The sequence below is a fragment of the Carya illinoinensis genome, chromosome 10, assembly GCF_018687715.1.
Source record: "Carya illinoinensis cultivar Pawnee chromosome 10, C.illinoinensisPawnee_v1, whole genome shotgun sequence".
NCBI classification, from domain to species: Eukaryota; Viridiplantae; Streptophyta; class Magnoliopsida; order Fagales; family Juglandaceae; genus Carya; species Carya illinoinensis.
The window spans coordinates 17,746,722-17,761,129 of record NC_056761.1 but is presented as its reverse complement, the minus strand read 5'-3'; positions in this window follow the sequence as shown (position 1 = coordinate 17,761,129).

Sequence of the window (14,408 nt, the reverse complement as noted above, 5' to 3'; positions counted from 1 at the left end):
GGTCACACCTTTTCCGTAACTCCCCGGCGATTGAGAGTAATCAGAGTTTTGTTTTTGGTTTCTCGGGAACCAAATGGGGGTTTACTATGGATTTGATAAGGGAAGGTCCTTTTGTGGGATATTTATGGAGTTCTTAATTTCATATCATATAAAACGGCGCGTTTTAATTTTTATGCCACATTAGCCCCCACTTATGCCGCGCTTACCCAAGACGACTGCATTTAGCGTTTTTCTTTGAGACAAAACCGAAATCCAACCAATATCTTGAAAATATTTAAATCTTGACCGAAACCGGCTAGTGAAGGGGGAGAAAAGCGTCGACGTCGGTCTTGATGTAAATCCAGTCCGTTCGACAGTGTCTTCGACAAAGTTTTAAATACCATTTTAGTAGTTGTTTAGTTAAAACACTGGAACGAAATATTTTGATACCGATACCATTTCAGGATAGTCTATGTATAATAAATTAATTATATATGTATAAATTATATTTCAAAATAATCTCAATGCAAATCTTAGAAAATTAAAACACATATTTATAAAACTCAATAATACTTCTAAGTTCTCAATCCAACTATTTAAAAAAATAATTACTCATCTTTATCATGAAAATGGGAGTAGGGATTTGATTTTTAGTACTTGAGAAAAGTGAATTAAAAAAAAAGTTAAGAAAATAGTCTTTAGATGTGAGAATTTGAATTAAAATTATGAAAAAAATCAGAATTTTTACATTAATTATAAAAATTCACTAATTTTGGCTTGTATCGGTACAGGTTGGTATGCCGAAAACTATTTGTTATTGATTGAAATGCATTGGTACAGACGGTATTTGACCCAATACGAAACAGATGCATTTTTTGTACTGGTCACTATTCCATTGCAAAAAATATCGGTCGTACCAGTTGATATAGTATGAAATTTAAATCTTTGGTCTTCGGTGGCACAATGAAAGAGAATGGAGAGAAGTGTCTTCGGTGGCACGATGAGTCGATGATGCCGCGATGTTTGAGAGAAAGAGAGATGGCGTGCTGGAGGTGGCCCTACATGCGGGGAGAGAGAGAGAGAGAGAGAGAGAGAGAGAGAGAGAGAGAGAGAGAGAGAGGTGGCAAGCAATGCCGTGATGCACTGATGGAGTCCGAGACTTGAGAGGAACTGAGGAAGTTGAATGAGAGAAGAAGAGGGACAGAGGGGTGAACGACGCTGTTTCATTTATATATTTTTTTAACTAACGATTCAAAATGATGTCATTTCACTCACTTAAGTAAAACTACATTGTTTTATATATGTATAATTAAAAATATATATAATTATATAATAGGTTTGTTTAGCGGTCCAATCTAACTTCAAACTAGAACTGAAGCGGCCGACATAAATTTTGACAAAATTCTACTGCCGGCAGACCGATTCTACGCCGATTTCATCTAATTCTGTGCTTCGTTGGCCAGTCTAAGGCGATTACAGTCGGTTTGGCTAGTTTTTGTACAGCCTTAGATGAGCTAGAAACTGTAACATTATCCATCAATACTAAAGCAAGGCACATGCTTCATTCCTAATCATTTCAAATGAAAAACAAAAACTTCAATCCAATACGAATAAATAAGTAATACAAATAGTGCTCATGTGCATCGTGCTTGATTCCTTTAAGCATGCACTTTAGGTCCTATTTGGAAGTTGGATTGAACTTAGTTAAGTTTAATTTTAAACTGGGTCTAATATCCAAACACCCAACTCTCACTAAACTCAACTCAACTCAAAACTTTTTTACACATAGGACCCACAACCTCTTTCAACTCAACACCTCTTTACACGCGAGACTCATCTTAACATCCAAACATATCTAAACTCATTTTAGGTGGACCCTACAAAACTCACTCCATCATCTGAACTCACTACTATTCATAAAAAACTCAGCTTAGCTCAACATCCAAACGGGGTCTTAAACTCTCTTTTATGGATCAATGCTCACTTTGCCTTTGCACAATGCTAGTCGAGTGGGCGAACACTTTTGTTCTCATGATATTCACCGAACTTGGCAAGCACTTTTGTCACTTTTTTGTCCATGATGCTCGCCCAAGGGCGAAATTTTTTTACCTTTCAATGGTGCTAGCCTAGGGGTAAACGCTTTTGCCTTTCATGCAGTGTTCACCTAGGACTAAGCGCTTTTTTTCTTTTAGTGGAGCTCACCTAAAGGTAAGCACTTTAGCCCTTCAAAATCTGTGTTGAACTTTGTGAGCACTTAAGTTATCCACAATGCTCACCCGGGGGTGAGGAATTTTGCCTTTCAAAGGTGCTACCCTAGGGGCGACATGTGGTGTTCACTTAGGGCCAAGCACTTTTTTCTTTTAGTGGCACTAGCCTGGTAGCAAGGACTTTTGTTATCTGTTGTGCTCACCAGAGGGTGAGTACTTTTGTGCTTCTTTAGTGCTGGCTTAAGGGCAAGCATCATGCTCTTCATGAGTTGGCGAGCACTTTTGTTATATGTGGTCCTCACTCCAAGGGGGAGCAATTTTGCATTTATTTGGTACTTGCCAGGGGTGAGCGCTTTTGCCTTTTACACGGTGCTTGCCTAGGGATGAGATATTTTTCATTAAGTGGTGCTCACATGGGCTAAGCACTATGTTGTATTGATGCTCAACTGGGGGCAAAAACTCTTCTCTCCAAGATGCTAGTCGGGGCAAGGACTTTTTATGCACCTAAAGGAGGCTTAAGCCACATCTAGGCCCATACACCAAAAAAACTAGTCAATGATACAATTGAAGTTCCATTATAACTATTATAAAGAGTAAGAACTTTTCATTCTCAAACAATGTGAGATCTCATATATCACCTACCCTTATCACTTATCAATAAATATGGGGTATTACAATCTCACCCCCTATCCCCTAAAATTTCTAACAACCCTATCAGGCCCATCTGTTATAGGTGGTACAACTCAAGTCCCATATTTCTGGTTAGGATAAGCTTTAATACTATTTGTAAAGCCTCAAAGAAAGCCCAAGCCACATATGAGCCTATACTCTAAAAGGACTAGTCAATAATATAATTGGAACTCCATTAGAACCATTATAAAGAGCAAGAACTTTTCCTTCACAAATAATGTGGGATCCCATATATCACCTACTCTTATCGCTTATCAATCAATATGTAGTATCACACTCTTGATCTCGGGAATACAAGCCTGGAGTGAGCACTTTGCCTTTCAATGATGCTTGCCAGGTGGCGAGCACTTTACTCTCCCCGATACTCACAAAGGGGTGAGGACTCTTGCTCTCCACCATGCTCACATCAACACGAGCACTCTTTCACTCCATGGTGCTCACTTGGGGTCGAGCACTTTGCCTTTCTAGTATGCGGCGAGCACTTTGGCTTTTTGTGTTGTTCACATTGACGCATGCACTTGTCCATTCAATGATGCTCCATTGGGGGTGAGCTTCTTACCTTTTTCAGTGGGTAAACTAATTTCTTTAAAAAAATAAAAACAATTGAGCAAGATGAAACCAAGTTGAACATAAGAAGCTTGCAGAGAGACAACAAGCATACCACAAATAGTGGCGAAGATGATGTATTGCAAGCTTGCAACAAGGTTGAGGCAAGATAAGGTAGAGACCATAGTGGAGTCCACATAACTCATTGGCTTTAGGTCGATGGTGCCGAGAATAATAAAACTAGCAAATCATAACTGATAAAACAATCCAGTTATTTCTTAAACATAAATTCGAATTCGTCATCCTTAATAACAATTTAGCAACTAAAAATTATAGAAAGAAAAAAAGAACTCTGTAATTATAAAAATCGTAAGTTTTATTTTTCCTCTCAGAATTACAGCTACTCCTTTCAGTCCTCCTCCTCAATTTCATGCCAATAATATGTTTATATATGATAGAAAGAAACCCTAAGGTTTTCCTGATTTCCCTTAAAAAATCGTCTAACTTATTGGATTTATCTTGGCAGCCGTGTACGGGTTTCAGGAGTTTGAATTTTGAAATCCTTAACATTAACAAAGTTGTAGCCCTTTAAGATATCTTTCCAACCCAGTAAGAATCACATCAATCGAATATGTGAATAGGATGTTACGGTCCAAATACTAAAGTATGTCCAAACCGTCTCTTAGCGCATTTTGAATTTGAATTTCTTGTGGATTCCTTCTGTGATTTCTTCTTTTCTTTCATTCTTTTGTTTTTTATTTTTATTTTTTTCTGGAACTTTTTCTTTTTAAAACTCTCATTCCATATCTTTAGGTCATCCAATCCATTCAAAGTTGATTCTCTTTTCAAATTTTAAAACAAAAAAATTTCCCATTTATGCTGCTGAAAATTAGGAACTTTCACGTGGATTTTTTTTTTTCTAAATTTGAAAGATCCTCTACTCTTCTATATAGCATGTAGAGGATTTTTGTGTTCCCTCTACACAAATACCCATAACAATCTATTCTAAATAATGACAAAATTCAAAGAAACTGTTAGTTGGAAGTACTAAGATTTAAAAATAATAAAATAATAAAAATCGGATTAAAAAAAACAATTTTTTTGAAAATGAATACAGATCGGTTAACTTGTTTCGAGTTGGAATAGTCAAAATCGGAACTTTTCAAACTCGGATCGGGTCAGAAATGTCACTTCTCAGTCTAAGTCAAGTGAATAGCCCTAGTTCGAGGTAAGTTTCAGACTTTCGAAGGGAAACAAGTGTGGATTCATTTTAAGTATGAAAGACTCCCAAATTTCTGTCTTCAGTGTGGTGTGATCAAGTATGCCAAAAAGTTTTGTCCATCTTGAGTGATTGTAAGAAATTTGATGAAGCCAAATCTTAGTATGGTCCTTGGTTATGTGCACTTCCAGCAAAACTTAATGGTAGTGAGGCAAAAATGTATGGTGGCGATTTGGCTCAGCCACCACAGAACGAGAGGCAGTCATGGCACACAGGCAAGAAGGACAGGGATGAGTGTGGAAATGCCAAGTCAAATAATTAAGCGGAAAATAAGGAAGGAAGGAGGGAAGTTATAACTATTAAGGTGTAACGACCCGGCCCAATAATTCTAAGGTTAGAATATTGATCATTTTTATTGAGTCTAAATTATATTTAATGAGCCATATTAGATAAGTCCAAAATCAATAAAGTATTGAGATTGATTAGGAATTTTAATTAGACTCAATAATTATGTTAAATCTTATTTATTATTTATTGAACAAGTTAGACTCTTTTTAGCATGTAAAATCGGCCATTAGAATTTTTCTCATTATAATCATCATTAATTGAAGTTTTTTACACAATCTCAATCACCGTCAATCCCACGTTAAATGAAAAACTATTTAATTGTTAAAGTATATTTTATTTCAAACTCGGTTGAGCACTATCCGACTCCAAACTGACATCTACGCCACCTTCTCCCAATTTCTCCATATATCTTTTCTATTCCCTTGTTAATTCTCCAAAAATTTTTAAAAATGATTTTATTATAAACCGTGGGGAGTAGGACATTAGAATAGGAAAGTCTAACTTTCAAAAGAAAACCTGAGGAGCCTAGGAATAATTCAATCCAAATGGTGGCAGAAATAGGAAAAGATTTTTCCAGGCCTAGCACTAATTCCTTTGATCATGGCAGCACTATTATTTTGGAAAGTGAGACAGATCAAGGTGATTCTATTACGAAAAAGGGAGATTCTATAGAAGATATGGTAGATGTTGTCCTCCAGTAGGTGCAGAGTATAATTGTCAACTCTAAACATAATATTATTTTTTTAATATTTTTTAATACTATTATAATATTATTTTTTAATATTATTATTATTTTGAGATTTAAAAAAGTATAATTATTAATTATATTTTGTGTAAAAATTTGAAAAAATTATAATGATGAGAATAAATGAGATCAAACACTTTCACTATCAAACGGGGCCTATATATAAATGATCTTACTCCTATATATATTCAATATAAAATTTCATGATCAGTTCATATATAATATTTATATGTTCAATATATACCATGCAATTATAATATGAAATTATAATAGTTTGAAGCCTACGCTAAACTAATTGCTTTTAAATAAAGGGTGAGTGAATTTATTGGCCTCATCAAATTTCTATATATGTATCATGGCTCACAAAATATGTTGCCTTAGACACAATTGACTGCCTAATTATTCATGTGTCCACCCCTGCCGTGACAGATACCATGAAGAATGTAATTACTGCCCATTAACTTATCTTCATACAATGAGCCTATTTCGGACCAAGAGAGTTTAAAGGGAAAATGCTTCCATCAGATTAAAGTGAATTTGATACCTATCTTACTTGATGGATAAAGCCATGATAGGTACACGTACTCATCATTGATAACTTTATTCATAAAAGTGTATATTTGATTCATGAAATATAGTTTGTTGCATCGGGGAACTTTGTGCATTTGATTCCATTGTTTTATCTGACAAAAAAGAATGCCCAATGTTAAGCTGATTACTAAGCTTAAGGAAAAAATTTAGAAAACTTGGAAATAGAACTTTGTGGAGGTTGTACGAAACATTCTCCAACTTACTAACATACTTCACTTGTTTATAGGGGTGTACAAGAAACCAAAAACTTGGTCGTGACTGACACAGACCGATCGCCGAAGTCTAGAGCCAGCTAGAACTGCCAGGGAACTGGTCGGTAGGTGGCAGAACTTTAACAAAATTGACGGATGTCGGTTCAGTCTCGGTTTAAGGCCGACTCAAATCGCTAAACCAGTCAACCACATATACTTTTTTTTTTTTAAATTTATACCTATCTAAAACGACGCCAGTTTAAGTGGAATGACGTCGTTTTACGTCTGTTAGGGCTGTAATTGAGCCGAGTCGAGCTGGTCTTTGGCTTGCCTAGCTCGGCTAGCCTCAAAATACTCGACCTTAAGATTTTTTTTATTCTTTCTTCAAGCTTGACTCGATAAGTTAAACTATCAACTTGAACTCGAGCTCGAGCTTGTCCCACAAACAAGTTCGAGTTGAGCCACTCGAGTTCGAGCTTGAATTGTTTTTTTGTTTTTGTATAAGATTTAATAATTAATAAATTAAATAAATAAATAAAATAAAAGAACTAATATTGAATTTATACACCAAGTAGAACCTCTATTGAATTATAAAATTTTAAAAAATTTATAAATAATTAATATCTAACTAGTTGATATTTATCCAAAATAACAATATATTATATGCCTACCTACGTATATTATTAATACATATACTTAATATGATAGTATATATCTATTTCATATATGGTTCACACATACTAGTATATGACATTATTAAATTTTATCAACTAATTATTATACAAATTATAAAATATACCTATGAAGTATATCCACTATATAAACATAAGTAATTAGATTACATATTATATATTTAATTATAAAAGTTATATGCTTATATTATTAGCTAGTAGATATACATGTATATGTATATATACATAGGTGTATGTATATATTTATCAATATATGAATGGGTTTTAATCGAGTCGAGTTAACGAGTCAACTCGAGCATAAACGAGCGAGTCTAAACTAGCCTTAGTCGAGTTGAGTCGAGTTTTGTCGAATATGTGTCATTTACAAATCGAGTGGGTATCTGCTTTCACGAATGATTTTTTTTTTTTTTTTTACAAATTGAGTTCGATTCGAGTTTAACTAGCAAGTACTAAGCGGACTATCGAACAGACTATTTCATTTATAACCCTAATGTTAAACCAAAAAACGTCGTTTTATCTATGAGAAAAGAAAAAAAAATAAGTAGAACGACGTTATTGGATTTAAAACCAAACGGCGTCGTTTGATTATTGCATCTTCTTCTTCCTCGCAATTCACGTCCATTTCTCTCTCTCTCTCTCTCTCTCTCTCTCTCTCTCTCTCTCTCTCTCTCTCTTAGAGAACCAACACCGCTAGGGGAATCGAGAACCTCTTCTTGCGAAAATTCGGAACAAAGTGGCTGGGTGAAAATTGAAGCTTCTTTCCCAAGGTGGCATACTCACTTTGCTCAAACACGTTCTCTCATGTATCGCAACACATCTCTTGGTAGTTTTAAATGTGCCGTTGAAGGTTTTAAAAAAATCAATTCTATGTTGTCGACATTTTTTTGTGGTGAAATTAATTGGAAATCAAGAATGAAATGGTGTGCTTGGGATCAAATGTGCAAACCAATCAAGGAGGGGGGTATCGGACTGAGAAATTTTCATGAAGTTCAAAAGTCTCTCCTCATGAAATTTGCATAGAAATTGCTTTCAGTTGACAATCTGTGGACTCATTTCTTTCGGGCTAAATATGTGAAGAAGGGTCACATTCTACAAGCTGAAGTTCGACGTACTACCTCTCAATTTTGGCGATCGATAATGTTCGTTCTTCCTGATGTGGCTAACAACATCAAAGTGAAGGTAAGAGAAGGGGGGTCTTCATTTTGGTTTAATCGTTGGTTGGCGAGTGGGCCTCTTTGTGTTGATGGGAATGATGAGCCAGCTGATTTTCGTATACATGATGTCTGGATTGATGGCTCCTGGGATGAAAATCATCTTGTTCAACTAGTTGGTACCGATAAGGCTAGAGAAATTATGCTTGAAATTGTGCCAGGAGAGAAGGAAAGGATATTAGAATCTGGAAACCAACAGGGGATGGTCTCTTTACTTATGCCACTACTTGAGATATCATTCATATAAAAGGGACAAAACAAAGGGGGATGGACTAGATTTGGCATCATCTTTTACCGAAAAAGATGGTTGTTTGTATGTGGAAAGTAAGATTTAATGGCCTGGTTGTCGATTCTTGGGTGCAATCTCTAGGAGAAAACTTTAGATCATGTGTTGCGGTGTGAGAGTGTTGCTTCTAAAGTCTGGAAGGTGGCTGCTAGTGCGCTGGGCATTCCACAATTCGTAGGTCTTTCATGGTGGATGATAGTGTTGCAATGGTTCAACCTGGCCACAAAGTCGAGTCACAGAGATCTTTTAATTGGGCTCCTTCCTTCTATCATCACTTGGTACCTCAGGATGCGCTATTGCAGGGCATGAATGGAGAATCACAAGGACTTGGCAGCAAGCGTGTGGTTAGCAGTTAACGTATGGATAAGGAAGATCTCCTCACTTATGGTAAAACACTGGCATCTCTCTGCACGTGATGAGGGGATTCTTCATGAACTAGACATCCCATATGTCTCTCACACTAGGACTTAACCAAAGCTTATTGTCGTGGGGAAAACTACATAGGGGTGGATCAAGTTGAATGTAGATGGGAGTTGCTAGGGAAACCCAGTTACTTATGGTGGGGAGGAGTCATTTGGGACCATCAGAGAAATTTTAAAGGTGCGTTCTCTTCCTATTTTGGTCACGATACGAATAATGAGGATGAATTTTGGGCTTTAATTTCTAGCATTAGTTTATGCAAAGAGCTAGGTTTCAATCAAATTTGTATCGAAAGTGATTCCATGTTGGTCATTACTTGGTTGGCTAGTCGAAAGTGCATGGCATGTTATTTATGGGATTTTTGGGAGGATCTTTTGCTCCTTCCAAGGGATATGACCATCACTATTGAGCATCAATTTAGAGAGGGGAACAATGCAGCGAATTTCCTTGCCCGACGGGGAGAGGAAGGACACAATAAGAGATTTGTTGATTTCTTTGCCACGTAAATTGAAAGGTATTCTTCGATTGGATAAGGCTGGCCTACCACATGTTCGAGCCTAATGGTTATTGTCAAGTTTATTAGGCTTGTTTAGTTTGGTTTTGTTTTATTTTATAGTTTATTGTTTATTGTTTATTTTTGCTCTTTGGTTTTGGTGTTTTGGCTTGTGTTGGCTTGATATTTGGGATGTTTTTATTGAATATTTGTAAATCTCAAGTGTTCTTTTGTTACCATGGTTTTCCTCTACCATAAGTTAGAGTTATTAATAAAACTGGAAAGGAGTCACTTGTACATGTGACCTTCGACTCTTCTTTTTTTAAAAAAAAAAGGGAAGGAAGGCCGCATGATTAGTTTTTGGTGTAGATCAAAATTGATATAGGATATTATTTACTTTCTTAAAAATCAAATTCAGAATCACTTCCAAATTTGAAACCAAATATTTACTAACAATTCAAGAATGAGTATAAATATATGATTTAAAAGAAAATAACTGATATTATTCTAAATGATTTTGAAGAATGTTAATGATATCCCATATTAATTTCGATCTGCACCATTCTCGTCAGGTTGGAGAGAATTCGCTCTCAAATTCTAAATTTTCTTACCTCGATCTTTTGGATGCTCCATTAGACCAATTTTTCTTTCATTTTGTCGTATCGTCTCGATAATCATGGAAAAACTAAAGTTGATTTGATCGGCTCAAAATAAAATAATATTGAACATCTTAAGCTCCAAAATTAAGTTCCTTTCTCACATCTCAAATTTAAAATATATATATATATATATTTATATTTTGCATAGGAGAATTTGAAAACAAATCTTCAAGTACTCCAAGAAAATCAATATAGTTAAATGTCTTAAAAGTTGTTTCTTGATCTTAAAACTCCAAAGCTTCACCACCATTTTCTTTTTCCAAATTTTCTATATTGTTAATAAAAATAGTTACATCATCCACTAGGTTATCTTCATCAGAATAGGTATCGTAGATTGGTATGAAATTTCACCATATGGAAGAATGTCTATCCTCAAACTATTTTTCCTTGGAATAGTAAATCCACTCAATCTCATGCAATAAATTAACAAAACCTTCAGCATGAAGAGTACCAGAAAATTATGGTAAATCAATTCTTAAACTGGCGTCTCCCTGACGCTCCTACCTGCACGACCCCTGTGCTCCTAGAACAGAGCACTACTGTGATATGAGTTTTCAAAACTGGAACTGGAATCATAATCTTCTATCTCACGATCTTCGAACTCCTATGTTGTTAGACGTCGAGTTAACTCTGCAACTTGTCTCTACAAATCCTTAATGATCACATCTTGAACACTACGATCACGGTGCAGGATTTCCTCATTTGGAACCTGCCCACGATGACCATGACCACCAGCCATTGAAACTAATGAGATATCATCCCAAGAAAGATGCTAAAACTCTAATGCCAACTAATGTCGAACAAAATAGTGATTAATTTTGCGAACTAGTTTCAATAGATAATTCACATGGAGAAGATAAGATATTTGCCCAAAACACAGAGAAAAACTCTGAATAATATTGATTAATAATAAAATTCAAAATTATTGTATAAGAAATTAATACATAAATAAACTAGAATCCTATAAAAAATTTGGTCAAAATCAAAATCAGAATTACTTCCAAATTTGATACCAAATATTTACAAACAAAGTAAGAATTAACATAAATATATGATTTGAAAAAAAAAAAAACTGATATTATTCTAAATTATTCTGGAGAAAGTAAATAATATCCCATATCAATTTGGATCTACACCACAGTTGAATATTAAATTCATTTTCAACACATCTTAACAACATAATCTACAAAGTATACTCTCAACAATTCACAACACCAAATCTTAATAAATTTTATATTCAAAATTTATTAAATATAATACCTATGAGGGAAAAGAATTTACCTAATATTGTCATTGGTGGTGATAAAACAACAAGGAGTAGTGGTTGTGGGTGAAGGTTACTACGTTGCAAGAATAAGAATTGAGAGGGAAACAAAGAAAACAAATAGAAATAAATTACTAAACACACGGAGAGAGAAAGAGAGAGAGTAAATATATAATTCTATAAATATAGAGAATGAACCCTCCCAAAAAAAAAAATCCATAATCCCCATATGCTCTCTAAAATTTCAATATACCTAAAAATGCCTATTTCCAATTTGTCCTATAGTCCTTAAATTTTGTATAATTTTTATATATTATCTATTCACAAGGATATGGTCTCACTAAGATTAATTTAAACTAAGTTTAGGAGAAATAATAAATTTATTAATATGGATCCCAAAATTTTTTGTTATACAATATTAGGCTCCTTAATAAGAAATTTAAAGAGAAAATATAAGAAAAATCATTTAAGGTTGATAATCTATATAAGAAAAATATTTTAGAAGTTTTATCATCTAGACTTCATTGAGCAAGAAAACATTTATTTAAGATCTCAATTATATTATTATATGTTTAATATGATATGAAAATATCTATATTTTATATGAAAATTAATAAACTAGATTACACACTAGAATGAAAGATTGCATTCTAAAAGATCACTTAATATATTTTATGAAAAAAATAGATTCTAAATATTTCATTACAAAAATAATAATGGATGAATATTATTCTATGAAATATTATCCTTATAAATCTGAAACGTAGATTAAGTTGTGTTGTTAGAATTAAATTTTTATGCTTATGCAGTAAATTGTCAATACCTAGTTTTATATATAGTTATGTTTTCTAAATTTTTAATCTTTTTTTTTAGTTTACATAAATGTGTTACACGATAAAAACAAAAGTTAGCCTGCTTTAAAAAGAAATTGTTAGTTCCGCCACTCGAGGTAGAGAGAGAGAGAGATGAGATGAGAGCTAGAGAAAAGGGAAGAACTTACGAAAATGAAGGAGAAGGAGTGGGCCGCAACTGCTGTAATGAGGGGCATGAGGAAGACCTTGAACACGTATTGAATAAGGGGGTGGAAAGAAAGAGTTCAAGGGTTGTTTAATAGAGCTTTTTGGCATATTCAATTGGGGATTGTGATTTTGTTGATCCCTTTAGTGGTTATATGGTGATTGTGGCAGCACTGCGGTAAGGCAAGAATGGAAGTGAAGCAGCTGTCAAGGGTGGATAGAATTTTGCTTACCAGGCTGGGTGTGGAAATTGTGGAACCAAAAACTAGAAGAGTTCAACTTGTGAAGTGGGTTAAACCCCCAAGGGGCAGGTTCAAGCTCAACCTTGATGGTAGTAGTTTTGGAAACCCTGGACTCGGTTTTTTTGGGGGGAGGGGGGGGGGGGGGGGAAGCATTCAACAAGATTGCAATGCTAGTTTCATCTTTGTTTTTTCAAATCTTTTAGTGTTTGTTCTAATAATGAAACTGAACTTCGGGCGGTACTGGAAGGTCTCATTTGGTGCAATGATGTGGGCTTATTTTGCATTGATATTGAATGTGATTCCTTGGTGGTGGTTTCTTGGATATTAGCAAAAGCTTGTACAGTTTGGTATCTTTGGGATTATTGGAATAAACTGTTGATATTACTAGATGTATTTGATTATACTATTAGTCATTGTTTTAGAGAGAGTAATAAAGTGGTGGATTTCCTTGCTCGTGGGAGGGCCTTCGAGGTGAATAATATAGTTAGAGACGTGGCTCATTTTGGCCGTGAGGTCCATGGTTTGTATAGGCTGGATTGGGTGGGATTCGTAGATTTACGTATTTCTTGATTTTTTGGGTTGTTCTTTAGGTTTGTTTAGTTTTTGCTATGAGGTTAGGCTTGTTTAGATTGTTATGATGTGGATTTTGTTGGTTTGGAATTGGGGGGCTTTGTTATCCTCATGTTGCTTCGCTTGTAACTACGGTTTTCCTCAATCATAAACGAGGATTTTTTAATAAACTTGGGATGGGATCAGTGGACGTGTGGCTATCGGCTTTTTGGTAATAAATAAATAAATAAATAAATAAAAAGATGGGGTAGGAGGAGAAGGAGAAAGAAAAGAAAAAGGGGCTGGGCCGGGCTTTTGGTGGACTTGGATTATTACAATTTTATTGTTTTATCATACACAAAGAATGGCTAATATTTAGCTGATTACTATGGGAAAATTTTAGAAGACTTGGAAATAGAACTTTTAGTGGAGATTGACCGAAATATTCTCCAGCTTACTAACATTCTTTACTGGTTTAGGAAACGACTTTTAGGGGGGAAAAAAATAAACGAAAATCCTTTAGGTTGCTGGAGATATTAAATATTTATAGATATGTCTGCATCCCTTGCATCTCCTGATCTATATGACATTTAACTGTCATTTGTATGACGAAGGGCTAGCTATGACATGGACTAGCCATGCCTGAGCATGGACTGCTGAAAATCTGAAGATGATCAATCCTAGGCTGCGGCTTGATAAAAGGGTGATGTTAGATACAATTTTAATATGTGTGAGTTTTATGTACTTCTTTTAAAAAAATTGGATTACGCTATTAAAAAAATGACTTTTTCATTAATTTCAATATTCATCTATTTTTTTAAAAGGAGTATATGAAACCTACACATCCTAAAACTACAAAAAATTAAATATACTGCTTTAATAATTAATTGTGGAGTTCTCCATTATTCTTTAGATACAAGTTTAGAATCAGATGCATGTCTACATATTTTATATTTGTGTCATGCATGGGAAGTTTGATAAGGTCAAAACATTCTCGCCCTTTCTTAAAGCTACAATCTAACTACAAATACCATTTCCTAAATATAAAATGATGATGATA